The following is a 12,500-nucleotide window of genomic DNA, read 5'->3' on the forward strand; positions in this document are numbered from 1 at the left end:
CGGCATCTATGAGACGCCAAGCCGACTAAGACAGCCATGGGCCCACAGTGCCCTTCTTTCGACCCCACCCACAAAGCCTGCATCCTCTGTCGACAACAGCACCCCAACGCCAGCGCCTCTGCCGCACGAAGTCGTGGACCGGCAATCACTCCACCTGCACCCGTTCGTGCCCCACCCCAACCGCTCGACTCGCAACTCCAGCGGATGAACGGCGGACTTTGCTCGCACTCGCAATGTGCAATCCACCCCTATAACGTGCGTTTCATGAAGAGTTATGTCCAATATGCGACATTCCCGCTGTCCATATACATGAGCTGCGAGCTGTACCACGTACGAGCTACAGGTAGGTGTCAAGGTAGGACGTAAAACTCCCGTCCTGGCAGGACGTTAAATGCCCCCAACCCAAGCGAAAGCGAAGGGTGCATGGCGCAGGGGAAGCTGCGTTACGAGAGACATAACAACTGTCTCTCCTGAGTTGAGCGCGGTGGCTGGGCGAGGGTATGAGGGTAAGTCTCACGACGATCCCGGAACCCTGCAGTCCTCCTGCCGCAGTTCCTCACGTCCTGGACGACGTTAAAAGTCCCCGGAGCGCCTACCGTGCATCTGCGCCCGGTTTCCGTCAGCCGTGCCTGCCTGGGAGGGATCGCGACCCGAGCCGCCGAGGGCCTTTCGCCGTGCCTTGAGGCACGTTCCGTCAAACCGTGAGGTGGTGACATCGAGCGGCTAGGTTAGATGGGCGCGATCTTCTGAAAGTCTGGGGGACCGGCCCGGCACCTGAGTAGGACCGGGTCCTAGGCCAACAGGTGGGAACCTGGCCTAGTAAGAGGTGAAGCGCGGAAGGTGAATCCGCCTTCCCGGAGTGCGGGGGGCACTCGGCGGGGAAGGGACGGGAGAAATCTCGGGAGACGCGGTTGGCGAGGAGGACAAGGACGTTGGGAACGGCGTCCTTAACCTATGCAGCTGAATAAATGCCCTTGGTCCTGGGGCAGGACTGGTGGACAAGCTGCTTTGCCCCCCCTCATGCCCGTGGAACCGGTCGGGGGTTATCAGACGGGTCTTCTTTTTCTTTCACTCTCTTATAATCATGGCGGAAGACAAAGAGAGTGATGCTGGCGCTTCGGAGCATGATGCTCCTATTTTCGATGATGATGCGGGCGATGACATGTCGGTCGTTGACCGACATTCACACTTCCTTCGTTTATTCGATCGAAGTGTAAAACACGGCAAGATAAATGCCGAGCAAGTAAGAGTACTAAAGGAGACTATCGCGCAATGGGCGTTAGCCCATGCGCGGCTAGAAGGCAAGTACTCTGAAGTACAAGCCGAAAATGAAAGACTTAGAAAAGAACTGCAAAAGCCTACAAAGACATACGCAGCGGTTGCTGCAACTCCTACAGTCAGACAAAAAGTGCAGGAGGTAATTAAACAGAATGTGGAGAAAGTTGTCCCGACCTTGTTTGTTAAACCAAAAAAGGGAGAGGATATAAAGAAAGCAAAAGAAAACTTCGAAAAAAGTATAGACCCAAAGAAAGATAAAATAAAGATAAATGCAGTAAGAACAACAAAAAATCTACTGATTGTCGAAGTAGCATCCCCAGAAGATTCAGACAAACTAATGAATAACCCACAATTAAAACAACACTTTACTTGTGAGAAACCGCGAAAAAGGCGTCCATTAATGATGTTATACGATATACCGACATACATGACACAGGATGATATCCTGGATTGCATTTACACACAAAATTTCGAAGAACAGATGAAACGAGAGGAATTCTTAGAGAAGTTTAAACTGAGATTTAAAACTGGTCCTCGTGATCGTACAACTGTACATCACGTTGCGGAAATAGCACCAGAGCTGAGAAAAATTATAATCAAGACCAATAGACTGTATGTTGGGTACAGTGCAGTCTCCATAAAAGACTACACAGCGGTACCTAGATGTACCAAATGTCAAGATTACGGCCATGTGGCCAAGTACTGTGAAATCAGGAACCCAGTCTGTGCACATTGTGGCCATGATGGCCATGACAAGAAAAATTGTTCAAGACAGGCCTCCCCCCCAGTCTGCATACCTTGCATGAACAGAAAGAGAACATGTCGCACACCTGGAAAGGAATGTGCGACATACAAACTACTATTGCAACGACAGATACAACGCACCGACTATGGAGAACCATAAGAAGGGTGCGAAAAAGATCCATAAATCTCCTAGCAAGAAAGCAAGGGACGCGGAGCGTTGGTGGAGGTTATTTTCCAACAGGTCAGAATCGGCCCGGGAAGGGCCCCCTGTCCCACCTGGGGCATTGGGGGCTACTGGAGGTGCGAGCAGCGCGGGGCCAGCGACAGCTGAATCCTTGCCGGTCGAGGAAGAAGAGAGGACGGCGCCCTCGGCGAGTACGGAAGCAGACCAAACGTGTAGTGTAGATTCCTTGATAGACAATTTGGTGTCAGGTGGTGGTCCCTTGCAGATGTTAACCCTATCCCAGTCTGTAGATACACCTTGTAACAAAGTAGATATATATACATATAATGCATGTCCTCCCGGAGATGTGTACACTATGTGTGAAGATGCAATAAAGTTATCTCGATTAGAGGAGCCGTCTATTTTGATGGTTGCTCTGAGACAGCTTGTACGTGTTGGGCACCCAAACGGGAAGAAAATAACATTCCCAACTCTGGAGGATGTTGATTGTATACAGCTGGCATCTTTAAATCTGCCATGTGATCACAAAGAGTTACTGATTTTAGTTTACAGGGTCTTTCAGAGACGGGGCAGGGTTTTTGACATAGAAAAGCTTTATAGAGAGATGGTAATGATGTATGGGAGAATTGGTTTTGATCCCTACAAGAAGTGGCCTGAAGATCACTATTATACTAGACATCCGTAATGGCATCTGTCAAGGTTTATCAACTAAATGCCATGAGAAGTAACACCGTCACACAGGAACTTAGAAAAATGAGTGAAGAAAATGAGGTAGATATATTATTAATACAGGAGCCTTACTCCGCCTCTGGCAAGGTCACTGGCTTTCCTGTGACGGCTCAGGTTATTTCAACAGGGGCAAATCCTATGTCTACCATAATAATTTTGAACAAATTAATTAAAACAACTGTTATAACACAATTTTGTACCTCTCACATCTCAGTAGTTCAAGTAAATCTAATGAACACGACCTGGTATCTAATAAATGTTTATTGTCAATTTAGAGATAATATTGAACCCTATTTGCAACATCTCTCTCGTGTCCTGAGAGCGCTACAAGGAAATCCAGTAATAATAACTATGGACAGCAATGCTAAATCATCTTTGTGGCATAGTCCAGTGCAAGATGCTCGAGGTAGTGCACTCGAGGACTTGATAATGGAGCACCACCTCCAGGTGGAGAACCTACCTGGAAATCCACCCACATACAGAAGTAGAGCGGGTGCAGAATCATATATTGATGTTACACTATCTACGGAAAATGTAAGAGACAAAATCAGAAATTGGCATGTTCACGATGGACAGACAACAAGTGATCATAACTTGATAGAATTTGCAATCTCATTAGGAGTAGTACATGTTTCTGACGAATGGATAATGCAATTAGACTACGGGAAAGCCAATTGGGACCTGCTCGAGGCGGAATGCCGTCCTCCAGAGTTGGGAAATAATGCTTTTGTTCTCGATGAAGCAGTAGAAGCTCTTGTGACCTCTATAAAGACGGCTGTTGCTGCCTCTGTGCCATTAAAGAAGAGGTACATCCGCAGAGCGACAGCTCCGTGGACTCCTGAGCTTACCAGGCTCCGGCAGGGTATGAGGAGAGCTCGTCGTCTCTATCAACGGGCCTTCACCCAGGACGCAAGACAGTATCACTTGTCAATTTACAGGAGACAAAAAAGAAACTTTCAGGAAACATTAACAAAGCACAGACAGAAAAGTTGGGAGGACTTTGTGCACTCGCATCTTGTTTTGGACCCCTGGGGGGTTCCATACAAGATTGTGAGGGAGAAGATCCACTCACCAATGCTCCTGTCAACAGTGAGGATAGCGGACACAGGCATAATGACGACAAACTGGCAACAGACTGCTGAGGAATTACTCAGAGTTCTCTTGCCAGATGACGATCGAGGAAACGACACTGAAAGGCAAGCCATGCTGAGACAGGCAGTTGAGGAGCCATACTATAATGAATTAAATGTCTACCCCTTCTCACAGGAGGAGGTAGTAAATGCAGTAAATTCCTTCGCCAGGCGGAAGGCTCCAGGACCAGATGCAATTCCTGCGGAGGTCCTGCAGCACTTGGTGCGTAAGCTGGCTCCATGTCTCACAGTTATCTTCAACCACTGTCTAGAAACTCAACGCTTCCCAACGAAATGGAAAATTGCGGAGGTCGTCATTATCAAGAAAGATCCGAATAAAGATCCCACAGTTCCTAAGTCCTACAGACCGATCTGTCTGTTGGACGTCCTGGGGAAGACTTTGGAGAAGCTGCTCGTGCATAGACTGTCGAGCCACAGAATACTGCGCGGCATGAGCGAGTTGCAGTACGGCTTTAGGAAGGGTAAATCAACATCAGATGCCATTAACAAAGTAGCCGACACGGCTCGCTCCTCCACCAGTCGGTATGTATTAGGAATCACGGTGGATATATCTGGTGCCTTCGATAGCCTGTGGTGGCCGGCGCTCTTCTCCCGTCTGCGGGAAATTGAGTGTCCGGTGTCACTATATGGCTGTCTGAGGGATTACTGTCAAGATAGAGTTGCTAGGATCTCCGCTCCAGGTGCTGTAGTGTCCAAACCTATAACGAAGGGATGCCCACAGGGTTCGGTCTGTGGTCCCATTTTTTGGGACATAAACATGGACCCTTTGCTGCATGCATTACAAGAAAGCAATGCAGTACTTGGTGCGGTTGCCTATGCTGATGACCTCTTCATAATGGTGGAGGGTAACAGTCGTCTGGAAATTGAAAATCGAGCTGCACTTGCATCGGAAATATTAATGCGGTGGTGCAGTGACTCTAAGTTACAAATTGCACCACATAAGTCATCATATATACTGTTAAAGGGAAAGCTTGCACGTGATCCCACAGTAAGAATAAACAACAGAATAGTGACAAGACAAAAAACCTTAAAATACTTAGGCGTATATATTGACGAGGCCTGGTCATATACCCCACATATAGGTCATGTTGCGATAAAGGCCACAAATATCTTCCACAAGCTGATAAGTATAGGCCAAAGACGTTTCCATGTACCTCCTGTGGCTACCAAAATGTATCATAATTCTATCCTCGCACCGATTGTGGGGTATGGGGCCAGTGTGTGGGCCCACAGGCTCGCTCTGGTGAGACCCGCACAGTCGGTTAGACGAATACAACGCAACATCATTATACGTTGTGTTGGTGCCTTCGGCACCACACCCACAGATGCTCTACTTGTTCTAATGGGCTTCTGCCCGTTAGACATACTTGTAAGACAGAATGCTTCGATAATTTGGCTACAAAAACAAGCGTATGATAAGATTCATCAGATAACGGGGAGACACTTAATAAATGTAAAGGAAATAAAAACTTGGGCCTTGGATACGTGGCAAACAGAATGGCAAAATTCGGACACTGGGAGAAGGGTGTATAACCTCCTCCCAAACGTAAGACAAAGATTAAAGATAAAACATCTCTTGCCAACACAAGGAATAATTCATTTCTTGACCGGGCACGGACCCTACCCGACACATTTGTGTCGGATAGGAAGCCGACCCTCACCAGAGTGTGTCTGTGGCGCCCCCGAAGGGACGCCAGATCATGTAGTTCTTGAGTGTCCAGCATTTGGGCAGGCTGTCTCGGAGTACAGGCGGGAACTTCGTGGTCATCAGCTATTCGACATAATAAGAGATCCAGACAAATACAACAGTTTACAAAGATTGGTAGATCAAATTTCAAAATTAGCAAGAACAGTGTTTGAGAGAATTACTGACGAATAAAACTTAGGGGAGAAACGCCCTACCTCTCAGCAGGTCTGAGTGGTATCGGCATCAATCAATGACAACACCAAGAAAATACAGACTCCCAGGGTAAGTGGATTGGCTGGCCGGCGCCTGACCGCCCCGATGGGCGGAAGTTCTTCTGCCCCCGGTGGCATGGCTGGTCCGGGACCTGACCGCCACTGCCATGGGCGTAACACCTATTATACAGGACAGCATTGAGGGCAAGTTGGGGTGAGTAGGTGAGACTCCCCTATCTATTGCGAAATAGATTAGGAGGACGTCTCGGGGCGTGAGCCCAGGAAGGTTTTGGCTTCATGCTGATCCATACTATTCCCAGAAATGACTAATATACCGATCATGTTAAATATATTGTTAGAGTGAAGATGATGATTACAAGAAACTGGAATTAGAGTTACATGGCTATCAAATTGAATTGAATTGTAAATAACTAACTTGCGACTAACAAATGTATTGAGATTAATAATGTATGTATCAATTGTAATTAACAATCAATAGTTTAGAAATACTAATGAAACTAAGAAAATTAATGTAGAATGCAAGAATTGTGAACAAATTGTAAACCACCAACTATTAAACATTGTAAATATTTTTCATTAAATGTTTTTGTAAATAGCGCGTAGTTGTAGTGGTAGAGAAAGATCTTTGTAAATGTAGAATTGTAACATAACAATCATATGTATGTAATAAAGGGACGGTTATGGGAATTAAAATTAAATAAAAACAAGTGGTTTTGCCGGAAGTAGAGCCTGGCCCACCTCCACGTGGTTAGGGACGGGCAACGCTCCAGGACATCCGGAGCGGCTAAGAGGCCAGAATTGTTAATTTTGTATCAATTATTGTAATTAACATGTAATTAATAAATAAAAAAACCACTATAAGTTGTAACATTAAAATAAATAAAAGTCATTGTACAGCCCACTTTAGATATCAAGGTGGTGGGCTATAGTTAGAAATTATGCTAATTGTAAAAAAAAAAAAAAAAAAAAAAAAAAAAAAAAAAAAAAAAAAAAAAAAAAAAAAAAAAAAAAAAAAAAAAAAAAAAAAAATTGTCCATATACATGAGCTGCGAGCTGTACCACGTACGAGCTACAGACGCGATCGCGTTGCTCTCTGTACGAATGCAGATGCTCAGCGGCAGCTAGGAGGCGCTCCATCCATGTCGGTACCGGTGAGCGTTGCACTCGCAGTCGCAAAAACGTACGGCAAGTATATTACTCGGAAGAGTCAATGACAGTCCAAGCCCCCCTGCGTGGGAAGAGTCTTCCTAGGCCATGACCCACCGGAAGGGCGCAGCGTCCCCCACCCCAGACATGTGACGTCACACTATCGGTATTGACGACTAGACTGATTCCTTATAATCATTTGCGATACACCGGTGGAAGCTGCCGAGACGAGTAACTACATAGCGGGCTCGCCGTGTCACTAATGTACAGAGATACAATAGTTTCGACTGGAACCGGATTAAACGTATACACGGCGCTGATTAGTAATAGATAGAGCCATCAGAATACAGATAATGTATACAACTGTCCGTATACATGCTGAAAGACTCTGCTCACAATCACACGTCAGCCAGACACTCTTATCACGCACTACTCTCTGCCTGTAACAGGCACACAGACAATATGTAAGCACCAGCATGGAACAACACCCAGTGCATCCTCTCTGCCACATTAGACAATCCACACTATCATAACCAGACCGGGAGGTCCACTCACAAAACAGAATATCTCACCCTTCCGACAACCACCATTGCTCAGCTAAGCCACCAACACCCACACATGTCCTACACAGGGGTGCACCCAACATCACAATACTGCCTCCTGTCACACCACACAAACAATGGCAGGAATGAAAGACACAGGTCTGCCACAAGCATGGAATCAGAGCGCCGCCTGTTATGAGCCAAAGGTGCACCCTGACGTGGCAAATCAGATGATGCCGCAGTCATTTACTTACGATAATCACAATCAACAAACCGGCCCCCCCCCCCCCCCCCAAAACACCTTTCCTTACAACAATGTGTACCTTAACCTAACCCGTATTGTACCTTAACCTAACCCGTATTGTACCTTAACCTAACCCGTATTGTACCTTAACCTAACCCGTATTGTACCTTAACCTAACCCGTATTGTACCTTAACCTAACCCGTATTGTACCTTAACCTAACCCGTATTGTACCTTAACCTAACCCGTATTGTACCTTAACCTAACCCGTATTGTACCTTAACCTAACCCGTATTGTACCTTAACCTAACCCGTATTGTGCCTTAACCTAACCCGTATTGTGCCTTAACCTAACCCGTATTGTGCCTTAACCTAACCCGTATTGTGCCTTAACCTAACCCGTATTGTGCCTTAACCTAACCCGTATTGTGCCTTAACCTAACCCGTATTGTGCCTTAACCTAACCCGTATTGTGCCTTAACCTAACCCGTATTGTGCCTTAACCTAACCCGTATTGTGCCTTAACCTAACCCGTATTGTGCCTTAACCTAACCCGTATTGTGCCTTAACCTAACCCGTATTGTGCCTTAACCTAACCCGTATTGTGCCTTAACCTAACCCGTATTGCGCCTTAACCTAACCCGTATTGCGCCTTAACCTAACCCGTATTGCGCCTTAACCTAACCCGTATTGCGCCTTAACCTAACCTATATTGCGCCTTAACCTAACCTATATTGCGCCTTAACCTAACCTATATTGCGCCTTAACGTAACCCGCGTTGCGCCTTAACGTAACCCGCGTTGCGCCTTAACGTAACCCGCGTTGCGCCTTAACGTAACCCGCGTTGCGCCTTAACCTAACCCGCGTTGCGCCTTAACCTAACCCGCGTTGCGCCTTAACCTAACCCGCGTTGCGCCTTAACCTAACCCGCGTTGCGCCTTAACCTAACCCGCGTTGCGCCTTAACCTAACCCGCGTTGCGCCTTAACCTAACCCGCGTTGGGCCTTAACCCAACACGCGTTGGGCCTTAACCCAACACGCGTTGGGCCTTAACCCAACACGCGTTGGGCCTTAACCCAACACGCGTTGGGCCTTAACCCAACACGCGTTGGGCCTTAACCCAACACGCGTTGGGCCTTAACCCAACACGCGTTGGGCCTTAACCCAACACGCGTTGGGCCTTAACCCAACACGCGTTGGGCCTTAACCCAACACGCGTTGGGCCTTAACCCAACACGCGTTGGGCCTTAACCCAACACGCGTTGGGCCTTAACCCAACACGCGTTGGGCCTTAACCCAACACGCGTTGGGCCTTAACCCAACACGCGTTGGGCCTTAACCCAACACACGTTGGGCCTTAACCCAACACACGTTGGGCCTTAACCCAACACACGTTGGGCCTTAACCCAACACACGTTGGGCCTTAACCCAACACACGTTGGGCCTTAACCCAACACACGTTGGGCCTTAACCCAACACACGTTGGGCCTTAACCCAACACACGTTGGGCCTTAACCTGCTCTGTAATTGTCATACGACGCGTTAAATTAGTGTAGTGTTGCCTAACTGCAACCCCCGCAATATAGTTTGCTACCCGCACTGCCCGGTCCCCAGAGTATCGCTTCATGTTAAACACCTTGCAGCTATACACTGTAATGCGGATGGCAGCAGGACGTACATGCTCAATGCCCTTCGCAGTTGTTCATTGGCATTCGCATGGCGAAGCACAGCCTACGTTGTGGTACGGCTTGTGTCAACTGTCCGCTGATGTTGTACGTCCAAATCACACACTGTACTGCACATTGGTCCTCATGTACTGAATGATACATCGTGGTACATGTGTGACCGTACCACGACTGCGCCAACAACGGCGAACCATACGGTCCAAATATTGTGCACTCAGCTACGTGTCGTCTCCCTATAAGAGCTGGATTGCAGTATGGTATGCCGTGGATGGCGATCAGCATGAGCCGTCTGTTGATGTAGTGGCGCGTGTTGTCAGACGTAGTCGTCTCTTCTCACTCACCGTGATAGCATGGTGCACTGCGTTCCACATCTGCGACATGCGACAGAGGCCGGTTGACAGTCGTTCGCGCAATGGACATCGCATACGTACGGGGGCCACCTTCCACGTGTTCGCGAAGCGTGCACATGTTGTTGCGTGTATGTGGGCAGACATAGTGTGTCGTGACACCTGACACAGGCATGCAACAATCGTTGAATTTGCAAATGGCGATGGACGTCTACGTTTGCTGGTGACGTTACGCAAATGAACAACTGGTAAACCGTTGTGGTGCGGTTGTTCTCGCTAGAGGTGAATCAGTGATGGCGACGATCGGTTGAGCTACCAACCGGTTGTTTCAGCGATACCCACCATGCCCACGAACGTGAATGGCATGTGGGTGTGAAGCGATACGCGGCGGTGGCTGGGTGGGACCGTCCCCGGCCGGTGAGGGGGGGCCTCCCGGCGTGCTGGCCGCGCGGTGCGTGGGCGCACGCGCTACAGCCGGCTGGTGGGGGCGGCCAGTGGCAGGCGCGCCGGCCGACGGAGGCGGCAGGCGGCGCAGCTGCGCGCCGGCGCACCCTGCACGCGGCGCCGTGCGGCCAAAGTAGGTCCTCGCGGGCCCGGTGCGAAGCGCGGTGGACATCTGCAGTGTGCTGGTCCGATTGAGGACTGTGTGCGCTGAGGATGCGCCGCCGCCCGGCGCTCGGCGCCGCGACGCCGTCTGCTGCTCGGTCGCCTCTGCGGTTCTCGCAGGTGGTTTGTATCGCAGCTGTGCGGACGTGTTGGCGCGTTCGCTTCGGCACCCAAGTGGGGCTTTTGTCCTTCTGTGGCGCTGGCGTTGGAGCTGCCGGCCACCGTAGGTGGCGCGTGTTGTCTCCCGCCGGCAATGCCACGACAGCACGCTCCCGGGCCTCTGTCGGCAGCGGCAAGCTCAGTTGGGAGCACGGGTGGTCGCACCTAAAGCGTCTACTCGCCAAACTCCGGGCGATTGCGCCTCTCTCGAACCCGACCAAGTACTTAGGACGGCGCTGCGCGCCGCCGGGACCTGAGAGGGTTTCGAGGTGTATTGTGCAGGGGAGCTCAGCCTCCTCCTGTTTGCAGAATAATTGAGCGGACGCTTGCGTGTTCGCGCGGGCCCCCGGGACACACTCCCGGGCGGCCGGCTGCTCAGCTCTAGTTGACGCAGCTCCCTGGTTGATCCTGCCAGTAGTCATATGCTTGTCTCAAAGATTAAGCCATGCATGTCTCAGTACAAGCCGCATTAAGGTGAAACCGCGAATGGCTCATTAAATCAGTTATGGTTCCTTAGATCGTACCCACGTTACTTGGATAACTGTGGTAATTCTAGAGCTAATACATGCAAACAGAGTCCCGACCAGAGATGGAAGGGACGCTTTTATTAGATCAAAACCAATCGGTCGGCTCGTCCGGTCCGTTTGCCTTGGTGACTCTGAATAACTTTGGGCTGATCGCACGGTCCTCGTACCGGCGACGCATCTTTCAAATGTCTGCCTTATCAACTGTCGATGGTAGGTTCTGCGCCTACCATGGTTGTAACGGGTAACGGGGAATCAGGGTTCGATTCCGGAGAGGGAGCCTGAGAAACGGCTACCACATCCAAGGAAGGCAGCAGGCGCGCAAATTACCCACTCCCGGCACGGGGAGGTAGTGACGAAAAATAACGATACGGGACTCATCCGAGGCCCCGTAATCGGAATGAGTACACTTTAAATCCTTTAACGAGTATCTATTGGAGGGCAAGTCTGGTGCCAGCAGCCGCGGTAATTCCAGCTCCAATAGCGTATATTAAAGTTGTTGCGGTTAAAAAGCTCGTAGTTGGATTTGTGTCCCACGCTGTTGGTTCACCGCCCGTCGGTGTTTAACTGGCATGTATCGTGGGACGTCCTGCCGGTGGGGCGAGCTGAAGGCGTGCGACGCGCCTCGTGCGTGCTCGTGCGTCCCGAGGCGGACCCCGTTGCAATCCTACCAGGGTGCTCTTGAGTGAGTGTCTCGGTGGGCCGGCACGTTTACTTTGAACAAATTAGAGTGCTTAAAGCAGGCAAGCCCGCCTGAATACTGTGTGCATGGAATAATGGAATAGGACCTCGGTTCTATTTTGTTGGTTTTCGGAACCCGAGGTAATGATTAATAGGGACAGGCGGGGGCATTCGTATTGCGACGTTAGAGGTGAAATTCTTGGATCGTCGCAAGACGAACAGAAGCGAAAGCATTTGCCAAGTATGTTTTCATTAATCAAGAACGAAAGTTAGAGGTTCGAAGGCGATCAGATACCGCCCTAGTTCTAACCATAAACGATGCCAGCCAGCGATCCGCCGCAGTTCCTCCGATGACTCGGCGGGCAGCCTCCGGGAAACCAAAGCTTTTGGGTTCCGGGGGAAGTATGGTTGCAAAGCTGAAACTTAAAGGAATTGACGGAAGGGCACCACCAGGAGTGGAGCCTGCGGCTTAATTTGACTCAACACGGGAAACCTCACCAGGCCCGGACACCGGAAGGATTGACAGATTGATAGCTCTTTCTTGATTCGGTGGGTGGTGGT

General features: G+C 49.5%; 1 non-coding gene across 1 annotated transcript in view; it reads left to right on the plus strand.

The window, feature by feature from the left end:
- Positions 1-11,129: 11,129 nt before the first annotated feature.
- LOC124589234 overlaps positions 11,130-12,500 on the plus strand; it is a 1,910-nt gene continuing 539 nt past the window's right edge. Inside the window, exon 1 of the ribosomal RNA XR_006976031.1 lies at positions 11,130-12,500. This exon is cut by the window's right edge and continues 539 nt beyond it. This is a non-coding gene — a ribosomal RNA (small subunit ribosomal RNA).

Source organism: Schistocerca americana, unplaced genomic scaffold (assembly GCF_021461395.2).
Source record: "Schistocerca americana isolate TAMUIC-IGC-003095 unplaced genomic scaffold, iqSchAmer2.1 HiC_scaffold_696, whole genome shotgun sequence".
Taxonomy (NCBI): Eukaryota; Metazoa; Arthropoda; class Insecta; order Orthoptera; family Acrididae; genus Schistocerca; species Schistocerca americana.